Consider the following 18,822-nt stretch of genomic DNA (forward strand, 5'->3'; position numbering starts at 1 on the left):
TATATCTGTGACGTCACTTTCAAGGAATTATGGATCAAGGGTGAGAATCAGAATTGGTATATTCCCTTTTCACCCTCTAATATTTAACACTTACAACACGCTGGAGGAACTCAGCAGGTCGGGCAGCATCCGTGGAAAAGATCAGTCGATGTTGCGGGCCGGAACCCTTTGTCTGGACTGTAGAGGGAAGGGGCAGAGGCCCTATAAAGGAGGTGGGGGGGAGGGTGGGAAGGAGAAGGCTGGTAGGTTCCAGGTGAAAAACCAGTAAGGGGAAAGATAAAGGGGTGGGGGAGGGGAGGCAGGGAAAGTGAAGAAGGAATAGGGGAAAACACAATGAGTAGTAGAAGGAGGTGGGATCGTGAGGGAGGTGATAGGCAGCTGGGGGAGGGGGCAGAGTGACATAGGGATAGAGGAAGGGAGGGGGAAGGAATTATCGGAAGTTGGAGAATTCTATGTTCATACCAAGGGGCTGGAGACTACCTAGACGGTATATGAGGTGTTGCTCCTCCAATCTGAGTTTAGCCTCATCATGGCAATAGAGGAGGCCATGTATGGACATATCGGAATGGGAATGGGAAGCAGAGTTGAAGTGGATGGCTACTGGGAGATCCTGTCTGTTGTGGCGGACGGTGCATACACCGTCCTTTGTCTTTCCCCTTACTGGTTTTTCACCTGGAACCTACCAGCCTTCTCCTTCCCACCGTCCCCCCACCTTCTTTATAGGGCTTCTGCCCGTTCCCCCTACGGTCCTGACGAAGGGTTCCGGCCCGAAACGTCGACCGATCTTTTCCACGGATGCTGCCCGACCTGCTGAGTTCCTCCAGCATGTTGTGAGTGTTGCTTTGACCCCAGCATCTGCAGATGATTTTGTGTTTAATATTTAACACTTCTAACATCTAATATTAGAAATAAGGTGAAACATTGAACACTTCACCTTATGTGCTTCTTCGACACAAAAGGGACGGCTGTGTGAACCAACCTGGGCCAAACGTGGCTGGTGGAACTGCGCCGGGGAGAAAGACCGCAAAGCAAGCGTAAACAGGTAGAAGATGGAGTTCTCACCACAGAACACACCGTATTCTGAGCCACTTTGAAATTCCTGACAGCAGGGCAGTGACACAGCCAAGGAATGCCACCCAGGCTGCTCCGGGAGCTCAAAACCAGCAGGAACACCGCCCAAGGAGGATTTCAGTTGGGCGATGAAGAGACAACAGGTAGCTTTATGTTCAGCATTTCCCCCACTCCAGGAAGTGCTCGTACACAAGGTCATTTTTTTTTTAATGTAGAGATATGATGCAGTAACTGGCCCTTTCACCCCAGTGAGTCAGTGACATTATACACCCATGTGACTAAGTAGCATACTAATCCATACACTTTTGGACTGGGAGGAGGCTGGAGCACCCAAAGGAAAATGCAGGCAATGATGGAGAGGGCGCACAGGCTCCTTATCGACGGCGGTGGAACTGAACCGAGGTTGCTTGCGCTGTAATACTGTTACGCTAAACCGTGCCTCGCGTGGAAGCTTCTTTGACAGTGACGTCCAGTCTTGTGACCCCGACTATCCGGAAGGTGTAGGGTTAAAAGGCTTCAGAATGGAGCCACTACAAGCCTCGTAACTCACTCATCCATCTTAAATTGCTGCATTGAAGTCCTGGATAGCGGGGGTGGGGTGGGATAACCTGCTCATTAAGTCAAAGCAGAAAGGCCCCTCTCTGATTTAAGGGCACATGATAAGAGGAACCTCAGTTATGAGTTGAGGTGGGGAAACAGAGACACAGGACCACAAGGCATCATCATCATCATGTGCTGTGTCATATGACCTGGGCGATCATGGTCTTTGACCATGATTCTCGGCAATTTTGTTTCCTTTACATACAGCAATTGGTTTTGCCATTGCCCTCTTCTGGGCGGTGCCTTTACAAGACAGGTGACCCCAGCCATTATCAATACTGTTCAGAGATTGTCTGCCTGGCGTCAGTGGTCGCATAACCAGGACTTGTGATCTGCACTGGCTGCTCACACAACCATCCACCACCTGCTCCCATGGCTTCATGTGACCCTGATCGGGGGCAAAACAGGTATTATACCTTGCCCAAGGGCAACCTGTAGGCTAGCGCAGGGAGGGAGCACCTTACATCTCCTTTGGTGGAGACCTAGCTCCACCCCGCCACCATAAGACATAGGAGTAGAGCTAGGCCATTTGGCCCAACAAGTATATTCTGCCATTCCATCATAGCTGTTTTATTGTTCCCCTCAACCCCAGTTTCCTGCCATCTCCTCATAACCTTTGACGCTCTTACTAATTAAGAAACTACCAATCTCTGATTTAAGTAAAACCCAATGATGTGGCCTCCACGGACGTCTGTGGCAACACATTCCACAGGTTCACCACCCTCATGGAATGAGACCGAAGGCTGATTTATACTTGTGCGTCAACTCGACGCCGTAACCTACGCAAGTGGCCTACGCGCTTTGTGAGCATTTATACTTGTGCATTGGTGTGTCTGTGTCGCTCTGCAATTTGGGCACGTTGCACATGCGCACACACCTGCCCATGCAAGGCTTCATGGTCATGGTGGTCTTTCTCTGGGTAAACAAGTTTAAAGCGAGCATCTTTTTTCATTAAAGCGAAATGTGTCCTCCATAATTTCGGAAGTCTGTAAATATGGAAAGCATTGCAGCCAGAGTTCCTTCCCTGCCCTTCAGTCACCCAATGGGAAGCTATTGCAGTGTAGGAGGAAATGCGATGCTACCAGGCGGACCAATCACAGTTGTTGCTGTCTGCATTGCCGCGATGCGTAGTTACATTTTGGGAGAGGTGCGCATCAGGCTACGGCGTAGGGATCCGCGTAGGCTCTGCGTAGGGTTCGCGGTGACACCGTACCTACGGCGTCGAGTTGACGCACAAGTATAAATCAGCCTTGAGGAACGAGCACACTGGACAAGGGTGGTGGTCACCACCATCAGAGAGTCCGATGTGGGGTCCATTCAACAGAAACAGAGTGGACAAGACGGGGAGATTGAAAGCGTTGGCTGGCGGGTGGGGGAAAAGACGGAGTCACGGTGCAAAGGCCTGCAGTGAGTAAGCACGTACACTCTTTAACCAGGGAGTGGCGAGAGTTAAAGATTAGTCTGTTTATTGGGATTACATCCTGGATAACAAAATTCACAGGAAACTTTCACTACTGAATGCAGACTCAGCAGATAAAAGCTACACGTTTCTTTGGGTGCAGTCTAGCCTTGTAATCATCTCTCCCTCGCTGTCTATTTTAAGTAATTGACTACAGCTCAGCACTTAACACAATCGTTCCTACAGTTATGATCCAAAAGCTTCAAAACCTAGGCCTTTGTACCTCCCGCTGCAACTGGATCCTTGACTTCCCAACCGGAAAAACCACAATCGGTACAGTTCGGAAGTAACACCTGCACCTCGCTGACAATCCACAGCAGTGTACCACGGGGATGTGTGCTTGCCCACAGCTCTACTCTCTCTACAGCCATGACTGTGCTGCTAGGCACAGCTCAAACTCCACCCACAAATTTGCTGATGACAACTATTGTTGGCAGAATTTCAGATGGTGACGAGAGGGCGTACAGGAGCCAGATAGATCAGCTTGATGAGAGGCGTTGCAGCACCAAACTTGCACTCAATGTCAGTAAAACCAAACAACTGATTATGGACTTCAGAAAGAGTAAGAGGAGGGAACACACCAGTCCTGAGAGGGATTGAAAGTGATAAAGGGTGAGCAATTTCAAGTCTCTGGGTATCAATATCTCTAAGGATCTACCCTGGGCCCAACATATTGATGCAGCTACAAAGAAGGCATGACAGCGGCTGTATTTCATTGTGAGTTTGAGGAGATTTGGTACGTCACCAAAGACACTTGCAAATTTCTGCAGATGTACCGTGGGGAGCATTCGAACTGGCTGCATTACCTCATGGTGTGGCATAGGGGGAAGGAGGGGGTGCTACCACACAGGATCGAAGTAAGCTGCAGAGAGTTGTAAACTCAGTCAGCTCCATCATGGGCACCAGCCTCCCCAGCGTCCAGGGCATCTTCAAGGAGTGATGCTTCAAAAAGGCGGCCTCCATCATTAAGTACCCCCATCATCCAGGTCATGCCTTGTTCTCATATCTACCATCAGGGAGGAGGTACAGGAGCCTGAAGGCACACACTCAGCGATTAAGGAACAGCTTCTTCCCCTCTGCCATCCAATTCCTGAAAGGACATTGAACCAATGAACACTACCTCACTACTTTCTTATTTTTACACACTTATTTAATTATATATATAAAAAACACACACATGCACACAATAATTCCCAGTTTCTTTCATCTATTATTATGTATTGCATTGTACTGCTGCTGCAAAGACAACAAGTCTCACGACCTATGCCAGTGATATTAAACCTTATTCTGATTCTGATAACCAAAGCTTTCTGCGTCAAGTTCAGGTAACTCTGTGAAACACTTCAGGAAAGGCACTGTTCAGTGTAAAGCAAGCACTTCGAATCACCATGTCTTCTAGAATATGGTTTTTAAATCTCAGATCACTGAGGCTTTTCTCCAGTTTTGTGGACAGGACACATCCCCCAGTATAGGTGTATCTGAGATCCAAAGATACACATTTCCAAGATCTCTCTCACACACACACACACACACACACACACACACACACACACACACACGCAACTGAACTGCACACCAAAAGATCATATTACGTGCTATGTAAATGCAAGGCCCCTCGCTCTGTCCAAACTGGTTAAAACTGACAGACAAGGGCCAGAGTGCGAAACAGGAGATAGGAAATGGTGTGTGAGTGTCTCATAAGTAACAGCCCACTGCTCACCCCAGACAGAGTTTTTAATGGTGAACTGCAGGCCCTCTACTTACCGAGGGGAGATCACTGCCGTTGTGATTGTTGCTGTTTACGTTCCCTCCCCCCATGCTAGTACTGCGGGATTCTCCATGGATTGTCACCTTGTCGCGGTGGAGAAGCTTGTGTGGTCCTGAGATCCCGAGAGCAATACCGTCTGGAGCTATGCTCCTGGTAGGGTCACCCATGGCGGTAAGGTCGAGGGTGAGGTCCCTGACAAAGAACAATCCAACCAAGACCTCAACGGTGGAACAGGCGGACGAAGTTACTTCGAACTCAACGGCTGTGAAGGCGGATGAAGGCTGCAACAAATCCATCTGCTCCAGTCGTCGTGGTTTCCATGCCATTGGAACCAGTTGACTGATTTGTGAAGTATCGTGTGCTTCTTGGAGTGCAACATCAAGTACACGTTAAACAAATACACGCACAGGCATCTTCGCTCTGTGGGCCACTTCTTCAGAGCGAAGACCATCATCCCCGACCTCGAGGGATAGCCACGACGTCTGCGGGAGCTCTACAGTGCCATCTGCAACCTCAAAGCCTCTTACCCCGATGGTGTCTTCATTGTTGCTGGTGACAGCGATCATGCCAGCTTAAAAACAGTCCCGTCAAAGTTCTGCAAGCACATCTGCTTCACAACCAGAGCCAGACAGTGTGGACCTGGTTTATCCCAATGTTCATGGAGCCTACAAGCCTGCCCCCAGCCCTCATCTCAGATACTCAGAGCACATATCCATTTTGCTAATCCCTGCATGCGGACCTTCGGTTAAATGAGTCGAACCAGTTCGCAGGGAGATTAGGAGCCACATCAGCACTGTAGGACTTCTTAGAAAGCACGGTTTGGAGCATGTTCAGGGGGGGGGGAGGGGGCTCTACCTACGATGGTCGTGTCAACATTAATGAATATGTGGGATCAGTGACTGGCTGCATAGGAAAATGCATTGAGAACGTTAGACCGTGATTAATCAGTGCCAGGGCAAACCAGAAGCCATGTCTGACAGCAGAGCAACACATACAAAAAACGCTGGTGAACGCAGCAGGCCAGGCCCGAAACGTCGACCGTACCGCTTCCTATAGATGCTGCCTGGCCTGCTGTGTTCACCAGCATTTTTTGTGTGTGTTGCTTGAATTTCCAGCATCTGCAGATTTCCTCATTCTGACAGCAGAGGTTCATGCGCTGCTTAGGAATTGGGACGCTGCCTTCGGATCGGGAGGCAGGACGACTTTAAGGTCAGCAGGAGCCGCGCTCTCCCGTGCCATCATGTAGGCGAAGCTTGAGCCCTCACAGAAAATCCACAGATGCCTTTGTGACTCCAGGACACATGGTACATGTGGCAAGTTAGTCGTAGTCATAGTCATACTTTATTGATCCTGGGGGAAATAGGTTTTCATTACAGTTGCACCATAAATAATAAATAGTAATAGAAATAGTAATAGTAATATTACTATTAGTAAATAGTAAATAGTAATAGTCATGGAAATAATAACTAGTAATAGAATAGTAATAGAAAAATAGTAGTAAACAGTTAAATAGTAATATGTAAATTATGCCAGTAAATTATGAAATAAATCCAGGACCAGCCTATCGGCTCAGGGTGTCTGACCCTACAAGGGAGGAGTTGTAAAGTTTGATGGCCATAGGCAGGAATGACTTCCTATGACGCTCTGTGTTGCATCTCGGTGGACTGAGTCTCTGGCTGAATGTACTCCTGTGCCCACCCAGTACATTATGTAGTGGATGGGAGACATTGTCCAAGATGGCATACAACTTAGACAGCATCCATATACAAATCATAACCGATTACAAGTCCACCCTGCTCATCAGCATCAGCGATGCCTCCCTTCCTCAATGTCCTCTATCCACAGTTTGACACTTTGATTGATGTGACGTCAAGGAAAGCCCCCTCTCCTCCCAAGGGCAGGCACGCTGTCTGGCCACTGCTGAGGTAAGGAAGATCGTAGCCGGGTTAAAGCCATGCGAAGCTGCAGGGCCAGACAACATAGATGGTCAGATACAAATGGATTATGCATCCCATCTAACAGAGGTCTCAACAGTCATCTTTGATATCTGTTTGGACCAAATCACTGCCCCTGCAGTTCCTAAGGTTGTCATAGCCGGGATGATAATGAGGATAAGCTCCCACTACCTATAAAGTGCTCCAAATGGCGTGCAACTCTAACAGCCTCTGACAACCAAGTCCAACTCTTGGCCTTCACGTGTGGCTTAGCTACTAGGCCCAGTGGAACTGTTTCTACTGACAAGAGAAGGGGCAAAGACAGACCACTGGCACCTCAAAACCAGTTGCTTTGGGCAGGTGAGGCTCGTCAGCCTTGGACGGCAGCCACCTAGGAGAAGGAAAACCCACTGCATGGGCAACAGCTGGTTCTTCAAACCTTCCCGGCCGGGCTTGCGCTCTGGAGAGTACACAGTCCACCAGAGGCGCAAACCCATGATCCCCTGGGATTGACGGCTGCCGATTACGACTGTCCCTGCAGACTTCAAGGTAGCCACCATCTTCCTGGTGCCCAATGTTAGAGTGGATTGTTTTTGGGTAGATGATTTGTTAACACTTACATGACTTTGGCCACCAGACTTCTATTTTAACTGTTTGACAAAGGACTGTGGATTGAGTCCACCACAATGGGCTTCCTAAAAGGTGTAAATACCAGATGCTTCTGGTGCCTGATGCTGTAGTTTTGAAAGCAGTATCACCTATACATTATAAATATTAATTGTATGAATTGTCTTCTATGTTAGCACGGGAAATGCCAAATAAATGTATTGTAGACTTAATTTACATTCCTAAAGGCTGTAGATACCAACCCAGACATGTTGGCGTCAGGAGGAAAGGATGGTGTGAGATTTTGTATGTAGCTTCAATAGGAAGCATTGTCTATGCATTGTCTGTAACTTTTTAAGTAGCGATTGCCTTTGTGTTTAGCATATAAATATCGAGCCCACATTTAGCTAGCAGACCTTTCTGTGGAAAGCGTCTCTGTTCGTTAAGATGCCTGCTGTACCTTGTTGTGTCGAATAAAGAAGCTGCTTTGTATCTACCAGTGACTCTGTCTCTCCGGTAATTTCATCCATGCTACAACACCCAAAAGAGTGGCAGTAATTTGCCTAAGTGATTACCGCCCAGGGATTGATTTCAACAATGATGAAGTGCTTTGAGCAGCTGATAATAGATCATATAAATATCCCACCTTCCAGCTACTTTAGACCCTTTCCAGTTCACTTACCACTCAATCCAGTGCACTGATGATGCCACAGCATTAGCTCTCCACTCTGTCCTGTCCCACCTAGAGAATGGTGCCTCACTGGCCAAAGTGTTGTTCATCGATTTCAGCTTGACATTTAACACGACCATCCTTCAGAGACTGGTGGGTAAACTGTCTGTGTTGGGACGCAACACCCCTCTCTGTAACTGGATCTTGGACGTCTTGACGGAAAGACCCCAGCCAGTCTGAGTTGGCGGCAACATCTCAAGCTCCATCACACTGAGCACTGGTGCCACCCCAATCCCCACCCCAGGGCTGTGTGCTCAGTCCGCTGCTGACTCACGACTGCACTGCCAGACTCAGCTCACATCACATCATCAAGTCAGGAGGAGAAGATGGCGGCGCGACACAGCACGTGCGGCCACTCCGGTGATGACGTCTGTTATTTGTCAAGTAGGGTACCGTGCACAATTCTGATTTGATGGAGACAGACGTGAAATCACGGAGGAACTTCTGGAAAACTTCTGAAATTCCCGCATCGCTGCCGCTGCTACTGTGTGGTAACCGGAATCTCCGGAGTAGAAGGCCCCGAATCCTCGGCTTTGCTTGTTTCAGCAGCCAGGGCTGGGTCAAAGGCGCTCGGCAGAGGATGGCGCTTGGGAGGCTGTATCAGAGGGGCTGGTCGGAGGCTCGAAGTTTTCGGACAGACGGACTCAGTGTCGGCTGTGGTCGGCTGCTTCCAACGCATCGGCAGTTGTCAGTGCCTGGAGGTTTATGGCAGGGAGTTTCTCCCTTTTGCTGCCTGCTATTGGGGACTTGGGAGTCGATCGGGACTTCGAGAAATTTTTTTACCGTGCCCATGGTCTGCTCTTTATCAAATTATGCTATTGTTTTGCACTGCTGTAACTATATGTTATAATTATGTGGTTCTGTCAGTGTTAGTCTTTGGTTTGTCCTGTTTTCTGTGATATCACTCTGGAGGAACATTGTATCATTTCTTAATGCATGTATGCATTTCTAAATGACAATAAACGAGGACTGAGTGTTCTCATAATCTAAGTTCACTGATGACACCACAGTGGTCGGCCTCATCAGCAACGATGATGAGTCAGTGTCCAGGGAGGAGCTGGAGAGGCTTGTCAGATGGTGTGGGAACAACAACCGGAGACTCTATGTGGACAAGACAAAAGGGATGACTGTGGACTTCAGGGAGGTGCAGGTCAACCATTCTCCATTGTTCTTCAATGGCTCTGCCATGGAGAGAGTGAAGAGTCAATGTTGCCTTCTTGTCGGCTTGAACTACTCTGGCCATTCTCCTTTGACCTCTCTCATTAACAAGGGATTTTCACCAGCAGAGCTGTGACTCACTGGATTTTTCTTTTTTTGCTTTTCACATCATTCTCTGTAAACGCTAGAGACTGTTGTGCATGAAAATCCTAGGAGATCAGCCGTTACTGAGATACTCAACCCATCCTGCCTGGCACTAACAATCATTCCACAGTCAAAGTCACTTAAATCACATTTCTTCCCCATTCTGATGTTTGGTATGAACAACAACTGAACTTCTTGACCATGTTTGAATGCTTTCATGTACTGAGGTGCTCTCAGATGATTGGCTGATTAGATACTTGCATTAATGAGAAGGTGTACAGGTGTACCTAATAAAGTGGCCACCGAGTATTTCTAACATTACACACACACAAAGCACATCAAAAAGCATCCAATGGCTGAACTGCATACTGAAAGATCATATTAGGTGCTATATAAATGCAAAGCCCCTCACTCTGTCCAAACTGGTGAAAACTGAAACAGAGGCTGATGGGAAACAGAAGATCTCATGAGGCCAAACTTATACAGAGATAAAGAAGATCTTGCACCATTTTTGCTGGAGGCAGTATTAGGGCATATTCTAGAGTTAGGGTACATGGTAAATACTGACTTCAGCAACCAACCTTCAAATGTGAATCTGGATTGTAGATTAAATTTAAAATGCGGCTCGGAATAGTCAATTGCAGACCGGGAAACAGCCACTTATCTGGTATATATCTGCATATGCATGAATGCAATTGACACCCCATTGTATGAATAGGACTCAGTTGACAGCACTCAGACTAAATTGTAGACCAGCAGACATTTGACTGAGATGTCTGCATATGCGTGAATATAATCACATCCCATTGGATGAACACGACGATAATTAACACTTATTTTTGGGTGGGAAGATCCAGGCATTTGAAAACTACATGCAATTCAAACAAAGCATCAGGGGAAACAACAGGAATTCTGCAGATGCTGGAAATTCAAGCAACACACATCAAAGTTGCTGGTGAACGCAGCAGGCCAGGCAGCAACTCTGGGAAGAGGTACAGTCGATGTTTCGGGCCAAGACCCTTCGTCAGGACTAACTGAAGGAAGAGTTAGTAAGAGATCCATTTTGGATCTCCCCCTCCCCCTCCCACTTTCAAATCTCTTACTAACTCTTCCTTCAGTTAGTCCTGATGAAGGGTCTCGGCCTGAAACGTCGACTGTACCTCTTCCTAGAGATGCTGCCTGGCCTGCTGCGTTCACCAGCAACTTTGATGTGTGTTGCTTGAAAGCATCAGGGGAACATTGTTACTATATAAATTGAACTGTTAGCTTTGTTCTTTAACATATAAAAATGTGCTGCAATGTTGGACTGGGGAACCTCTCTCTCGTGTATCTCCCAAAAGCTGTCAGTGTGTGCGTGTCGAATAAAAGACTCATTTATATCTACCAGCTGTGTCTCTCCAGTGACTTTGTTTATGATACAACAGCAGGTGAAGGACAACCCAACCACTGAACCAAGTCTGGTCTGCATAAACATGACAAATGGAAGCAGAGTATCAATCACCATTTACGATGGAACTCTACTCCAATATATATACAATGTCAAACCATGAAAGTGCACCCTTTCACAAGGAACTGTGTAATTCATCCATTATCATGAAAATATCACTCCCAAATTGGCTATGTATGTCACAATAAAAGATCAGTTTTATTTGTCACATGTACCTCAAAACGTAGAGTGAAATGCATTGTTCTGTGACAAATCAAATCAGTGAGGATTATGCTGGGCAGCCCGCAAGTGTTGCCATGCTTCTGGCGGCAACATAGCATGCCCGAAACTCACTAATCCTAACTGTACGTCTTTGGGATGTGGGATGAAACCGGAGCGCTCAGAGAAAACTCACGTGGTCACGGAGCGAAGGTACAAACTTCTTACGGACTGTGGTGGGAATTGAACCCTGAGTGGTGATTACTGTAAAGTGAAGTGCTAACTGCTATGCCACTGTGCGGCCCCACATGATTCAACAGTATAAACCATTTCTCAGAGTGGAAGCACATCCTGGTATAAATCATCTCTCACCAGATACCATCGCTCAATATAAATCACCTTTCACTATGGAAACATCCTCAGTACAAATTGTCATTCAGTACATAGCCAAACCTCAGTATAAATCATCTTTCATGATGGGCCAGCATACATTTGTACACACTTTTCAAATTTGTGGAGGTAAAGGATCTCTTTTTAATTCTGCCTCTCCACAATAGTAGTGTAATTGTTAGCACGACGCCCTACAGTACCAGTGACCTGGGTTCAATTCCCGAACTGCCTGTAAGGAGTTTGTATGTTCTCCCTGTGACCGTATGGTCCTCCAATTTCCTTTTACAGTTCAAAGTCATACTGGCTAGTATGTTAATTGGTCATTGTAAATTGTACCATGATTTGTCTAGGATTAATTCGGGGACTGCTCTATAATGCGGCTCGATGAGCCAGAAGGATCCATCCTTGCTGTATCCCTAAATAAAATAAAAATATTTCTCTTTCAAAATCAAATGAGTTTGACCCGTAACAAATGAAGTTCTTCAAGACTTACGACCTCCGGCTGCCAACTTTCCTGAAGAGTCAAAAATATTCTCCCCTATTTCTCTGCTAAAGCCCTTCAATATTTCCCTCAATTAGCTCTCCACCAAAGGAGAGATTTTCTTCACAAGCTAAGTTTTTGTTTTTTTTTAAATCAAGTAATTTGGTTTCTCCCTTTATTGTTGCCCTAAATGCCAGTGGCATAACAGGCAGTAGGTAAACAGTCAATCTGATTTCTCCCATTTTTCTTCATTCCATTCTCCCTGGTCCCACCTAATAAACTATCTGCATGCCCTCTCCAAATCCTTGATATCCAATGTTAAAACAAAGTGCCTGAGGTTGGACACCAAACTTCACTTCAGCAAGGATATGGGAGGGAAACATTCCTTCCGTAACCAAGAAGAAACATGAATTACTATAGAGCCTCTGGCACTGTGCTAGTTTAAAGACAGCGAATGCGGCAATGGGCTGGAACTTTAGACTTGTTTGCTGATACTTATTATAGTCATTGCCTTAGTCAGACACGCTCGTTGATTTTTGGTATCCAGATATTAAGAGCTTACAGTGCTTTATGGGTGGCAAAACTAGAGGGCAAATGTTTAGGGTAAGGGGTGTCGGACCTGAGTGATATCGTGAACCAGAGTCTACACGGTAGTCAAGATTAAGGTATACAGCTTGGTGGGTATGGCTGTTTATTAGAGGTTACAAGAATGAAGGATGAACAATGAATGAACAAGGAACAGAAGTCATCGTCGTCTTATACTGAAAACTATTTCAGAGTACTGAGATACCAAGATATCTCTGTAATAAGACCATAAGATATAGGACCAGAATTAGGCCATTTGCCCATCTAGTCTGGTCCGCTATTTTATCATGGCTGATCCAATATCTTTCTCAGCCCCAATCTCCTCCCTTCTCCCCAAATCTCTTCATGCCCTGACAAATCAACCTCTGCCTTAAATATATGTAAAGACTTGGCCTCCACAGCTGCCTGTGGCAAAGAATTCCACAGATTCACCACTCCCTGACTGAAGAAATTCCTTCAAATCTCTGTTCTAAAAGGACTCCCCTCTAATCTGAGGCTGTGTCTTTTGCCCTTTGACCATCCCACCAGAGGAAACATCCTCTCCACATCCGCTCTGTCAAGGCCTTTCAACATTTGATGTGTTTCCATGAGGTCACCCCCTCATTCTTCCGAATTCTAGTGGATACAGGCCCAGAGGCATCAAACGCTAAGCAGGCGCTACACCTTTCCCAAGGGTGACTGCGGGCTAGTGGAGGGAAGGAGTGCCTTACACCTCCTTTGGCAGACTTGTATCCCCACCCCGTCATCCCAGGAATAAAATATGAATTATTCACATTTGGCAGCATGACACAGGGAGCAGGGAAATTTCCAGGAAATTTTCAGGGTCAGCTATAAAAGAATTAATTGAAAATTCATTGAACAGTTACACATATTAAGGCGATTATATAAGGATTACAAGCACAGGAAAATTAAACTACAATAAAAAATAACAATTCTACAATCTAATCCAACAGGAGATAGATGTTGAGGGAGTTTCCAAGGACTATTTTTACCCAGAGGCTGGCTGAAATTTGAGCCACCTTTCCTGAGGCAATGGTGCAGGAAGGCATTCTCATAATGGTAGAACGTAGAAGAGTACAGCACAGGAACAGGCCTTTCGGCCCACAAGGTTGTACTAAACCAGCTAAAAAGCAAATCAAACAAGCCCCAAAGACTAACCCCTACACAATGTCCATATACCTCCACCTTTCTCACCTGCTTGTGTCTATCTAAATGTCTCTTAAACACCTCTCACTAACGAGAGAAAATCTGCCGAGGCTGGAGATCCAACACACATGCACACACAAACAAATGCCGGAGGGACGCAGCAGGCCAGGCAGCATCGATGGAAAAGAGTAAACAGTCGACATTTTGGACCGAGACCCTTTGGCAGGACTCATGCTAGAGGAAACCGTGCAAAGGGCAAGGCCAAACACAGTGCAGTTCATAAAAAAAAACGATGAGGAGATTAAAATGAAAGTCTTGCCAACTGGAGACCAGTGTGGGGCTGTGAGGAAAGGCAACTGGGATCTAGTGCAAGTTGGGAGATGATGCCAGGTTGTCGGAAGACACAGCGGCGGGAACAGTGCTGAAGTGCATATTGCAACAGTCAGGACAACAGATTTCATGCTATACTGTACGGCAGTCATAATAAACTCGATTCTAACGTCATGACGTCAAGGATAGGGATGAAATTGTCCAACCACAAGGAAGCACGACAGTGTAAAACTACCAAAATACCAGAGTCACAAACTGAAATTCCACATGGCATATTTCTCTGAAATTAGTAATAATAGCCACAAGGATGGTTGTAAAAATGCATGGAATCACTAACCCCCAAAGACTTACGGTTCCCGGTGGCCTGCTGTGTTGCAGCACCATGTCCTGTCGGCCTGCTCAATGTCAAGTGGAACAGATGACCTTCGGTCACTCAGGTCAGGAATCTGAGGAGAAAAATAAAGGAAATAATTTTTAATAAAGGTCAGTTAGCGTTTCTCCTCCCAATCACACTACGCACTGGCACATTACTGAATAAATTCTAAGGCTCTGAGGGGCGTGATGAACACTCTGACGATTGGACAGTTTTCCAGGACTCAGTCATGAGATCCCTCTTGACAATCCAAATTCTGATGTGACAGGAGTTTCCTGCACTCTGTTCTTTCGAACCCAAGTAATGGTGGAGGAGCTTCATAACCTCAGAAACTGAATCAGGTTTAATATCATCAGTACACGTCGTGAAAATTGTTGTTATGTGGCGGCTGTACGTTGCAATACGTAATAATACAAAACTGAAATATAAAAAATCACCGACATATGTCGTGAAATTTGTTGACTCTGTAACAGCAATGCAATGAAATATATAATAACGGGGGGAAAACCTGTGAATTGCAGTACATATGTAGATAAAATAGTTAAATTAAATTAGTGTAAAAAAAAAATCAAAAAGTAGTGAGGCCGTGTTCATGGGTTCAATGTCCATTCAGAAGGCAGATGGTAGAGGGGAAGAGGCTGTTCCTGAATTGTAGAGTGTGTCTTCAGGCTCCTACACCTCCTCCCTGATGGTAGCAACGAGAGGAGGGCATGTTCTTAATGATGGATGCCGCCTTTTCGAGGATTCCCTCCTTGAAGATGTCTTGGATGCTATAGAGGCTAGTACCCATGATGGAGCTGACTGAGTTCACAGCTTTCTGTGGCTTTTCTCAATCCTGTGCTTTGTCGCCTCACCCTGCCACCACCACCCCCACATACCAGATGGTGATGAGCCAGTCAGAATGCTTTCCATGGTACGTCTGTAGAAATTTGTGAGTATCTTTGGTGATATACCACATAAACTCCTAATGAAGTATAGCCACAGTCATGCCTTCTTTGTAGCTACGTCAATATGTTGGGCCCAGGACAGATCCTTAGAGATACTGACAGCCAGGAACTTGAAATTGCTCACTCTTTCCACTTCCGATCTCCCAATGAGGACTGGTGTGTGCTCCCTCATCTCACACCTCCTGAAGTCTACAATCATTTCTTTGGTCTTACTGACGCTGTGTGCGAGGTTGTTGCTGAAACACCACTCATCCAGCTGATCCATCTTGCTCCTGTATGCCTCCTCATCACCATCTGAAATTCTGCCAGCAGTAGTTGTGTCGTCAGCAAATTTATGCAATAGCAAACCTCAGGATGCCCAGAGGCCTTCACCAACAGTGAAATACTTTTCTCCAAGAGGGCAGCACAGAAGTATAACCCTTTACAGGACCAGCTGTAAGACTGGGTGCTCAATTCCCACCTCTGTCTGTAAGCAGTGTGTACGTTCTCCCTGTGACTGTGTGGATTTTCTCCAGGTGCTCCGATTTCCTCCCACATTCCAAAGACGTATGGTTCAGGATGAGCAAGTTATGTTGACACCAGAGCAGAGTGATATTTGCAGGCCGTCCCCAGCACATCTCAGACTCTGTTGGTCATTGGTGCCAATGATACATTTCAATGTACATGTGACAAATGAAGCTCAATTTTTTTTGAAATGAAGGAATTACAACGCAGTAAAGTCCCACACGCAATAAAAATCTACTTCTGGGTGACATTGGATGAAGGATAAACATCGGCCCAGACAGCTGGGTGGCGAGATAAAGGCTTGGATCAACACCTCACCAAAAGGGCGGCGTCTGTACTGTCTCAGCAGGCGCCGGAGTTTAGCTCTGGACAAGCTCATTAACATCTGAGTAACACGCACAAAAAGCTGGAGGCACTCAGCAAGTCAGGCAGTATCTGTGGAGGATAATAAACAGGCCGAGGCCCTTCCAGGCCCGATATGTCAACTGTTTACTCCCCTCCACAGACGGTGGACTTGCTAATTTTTTTTCCCCAGAAGTTTGTGTTTGTTGCTCAAGATGTCCAGTACCTCTTGTGCCACAGACATCTGAATCTGAGGCTACGTCCACACTAGACTGAATAATTTTGAAAATGCCGGTTTCACGTAAAAACGACAGGCGTCCACACTAGGCGTTTTTGAAAATACCTCCGTCCACATTAAAACGGATATTTGGGCGAATCCCCTCCTACTGGGCATGCGCAGGACACACAGAAAACAAGCGAAGAGGAAATGGTATACTTGATGCGCGTTTGTCCAGTTACAGACTAGGAAAACTTAAAAGGAAATTGTCAAACGAAAGACTTGGTGCGTGTTTGTCCAGAAACATTTCCTACAGCCACAGTCTCTTCGCCGATGAAAGGGACGACAGCTACAACTAAATACAACAGGGCTTGTTACTGGGCAAAAGTGAAATTTGCTGTTATCTCATTTGTTTGCCTTTACTTTTGCCATGTCTATTGTCAGATATTGTTGTTGTGGTGTTGGAGGTTGCGTTAAAGAAAACAATGAAATGCCACACTGCTGCCACCATTTCTTCTGACACGTCATGACAGCGTTTTTAAAATTAGCCGGTTACCCTGTACACACTACAACGGCCAACCGGCATTTTCAGATTTAAACATTCTGGAGAGTGTTTTAGAAAAGCTCTGTTTTAATGGGAGGAAAACACCATTTCAGTGTGGATGGAGGGTCAAAACGAAGAGAAAAAGCTTTGGTTGCGGATTTATCTGGTCTAGTGTGGACGTAGCCTGAGGTAACATACCACTGGCAGGTCGCCATCTTTGATTTTAGAATATTTACCTGCTTCAGCATGGTGTTTTAGTGGGTTATTCCCCACACTACTGCAACTTTGTGGGCCAAGTGGAAGCAGGAAGATCCCAGTAAACTGAAAGGGCTGGTGGTTAGGTTGTGGACCTGAGCTGGTAGGAAATTTGCCCACACAAGCTCTGATACCAACCCTCTACAAGTGTGCCAATGCAAGGCCTCCCAAACTGAAAAGTGCCTGTTCACTCATTATGTGCTGTGTCATATGACATCATCATTATGTACCATGCAATATGACATCATCATCGTGTCGTGTGATATGACATCATCATCATGTGCCACATTGTATGACGTGGGTAATCATGTTCTTTCCATGACCGTGATTGTTCTTGGCAAATTTTTCTACAGAAGTGGTTTGCCATTGCCTTCTTCTGGGCAGTGCCTTTATGAGATGGCACAGCAATGATCAATACTCTTCAGAGTTTGTCTGCCTGGCGAAAGTGGTGGCATAACCAGGACTTGTGATGTGCACCGGCTGCTCATACGACCATCCACCACCTGCTCCCCTGGGTTCATGTGACCCTGATTGGGTGCTATGCGGGTGCTACACCTTGCCCAAGGGTGACCTGCAGACTAGCGGAGGGGAGGAGCGCCTTACCCCTCCTTTGGTAGAGACGTATCTCCACCTCACCACCCCAACAGTGTATCAGCTCCAAAAAAAAGGGCAATGACTTTAAATGCAGGTACTCTAAAGTTTTGAGACAGGGATGGAAGAAAAGGGTGTGAATTTCATGCAAGAGGAAAAGGAGGAAAATTGGGGAGAAAAGAGTTGAGGGGGTTAGAAATGGAGTGAAGTGGAGGAAAGAGTGCAAAGATGCAGGGAAAAGCTCAGGTAAGTAGTGCCTCACTTTAATGTCATATCAGAAAGGTGACATCTCTGACAACAGTGCAGTCCTCAAGAACATTGGCCTGGATTCAATGCCCAGTGTTCTGGAGTGAAATGTGAAGGTGTTACCCACCAAGAGAGGGGTTAGAGTTAAGGGGCAGAGGTGACACACGTTTATCCAAATTCCCCATATCCATACAGGCTCGCACAACTTGCCGGCGTCCTACCTGCATTCAGAGCCTCTTCAGATCCAGACGGAATGACATCAGCGAGGGCAAAACCCTGCGACCATAAGCATGCGTGTGATGTCAACCCTGCGACCCAATGGGAGGGTACTGCAGGGATGAAAGCACGGGAGGCCGAAAGCCTCCTTGCATCTCCTTCCTCCTGCTGACTTGGACAGAAGCGATAGTGCAACTCAGACAATTTGGAAAAGCCAGAGCAGCACAAGCAATCAGCTCAGAAAGGGAGACAGGAAATGAGATCACAGGAAATGAGGTTTTTCAGAAGGCCTTGCTCCAACATTAAAGGCACAGTTGTCTCTTGAATAATCCTATAATGTAGTTACATATTAAACCAATGGCAGTACATTTAGTAATTATTTCATCACTTTACCCTTATTTTTTCTGCTGACACTTGGTTTTCTCCTTCCCGCCACAGAGATGAGGCTCTTGCTGGTTCATTGTCCCATCGGTGCTAATACTCCATCTTACCCAGTTGCCTACTCTTTTATGAGTATTATTAGTTGACCACATAAGCCAT

At 46.2% G+C, this 18,822-nt stretch overlaps 1 long non-coding RNA gene across 1 annotated transcript; it reads right to left on the reverse strand.

The window, feature by feature from the left end:
• Positions 1-4,105: 4,105 nt before the first annotated feature.
• Positions 4,106-18,494, reverse strand: LOC134339014 (uncharacterized). Its single transcript, XR_010016331.1, has 3 exons — positions 18,288-18,494; positions 14,399-14,493; positions 4,106-4,220 (listed from the first exon to the last, which is right to left on the reverse strand). It is a non-coding gene; the product is annotated as an uncharacterized LOC134339014 (long non-coding RNA).
• Positions 18,495-18,822: the final 328 nt, after the last annotated feature.

Source organism: Mobula hypostoma, chromosome 28 (genome assembly GCF_963921235.1).
Source record: "Mobula hypostoma chromosome 28, sMobHyp1.1, whole genome shotgun sequence".
Lineage (NCBI taxonomy): Eukaryota > Metazoa > Chordata > Chondrichthyes > Myliobatiformes > Myliobatidae > Mobula > Mobula hypostoma.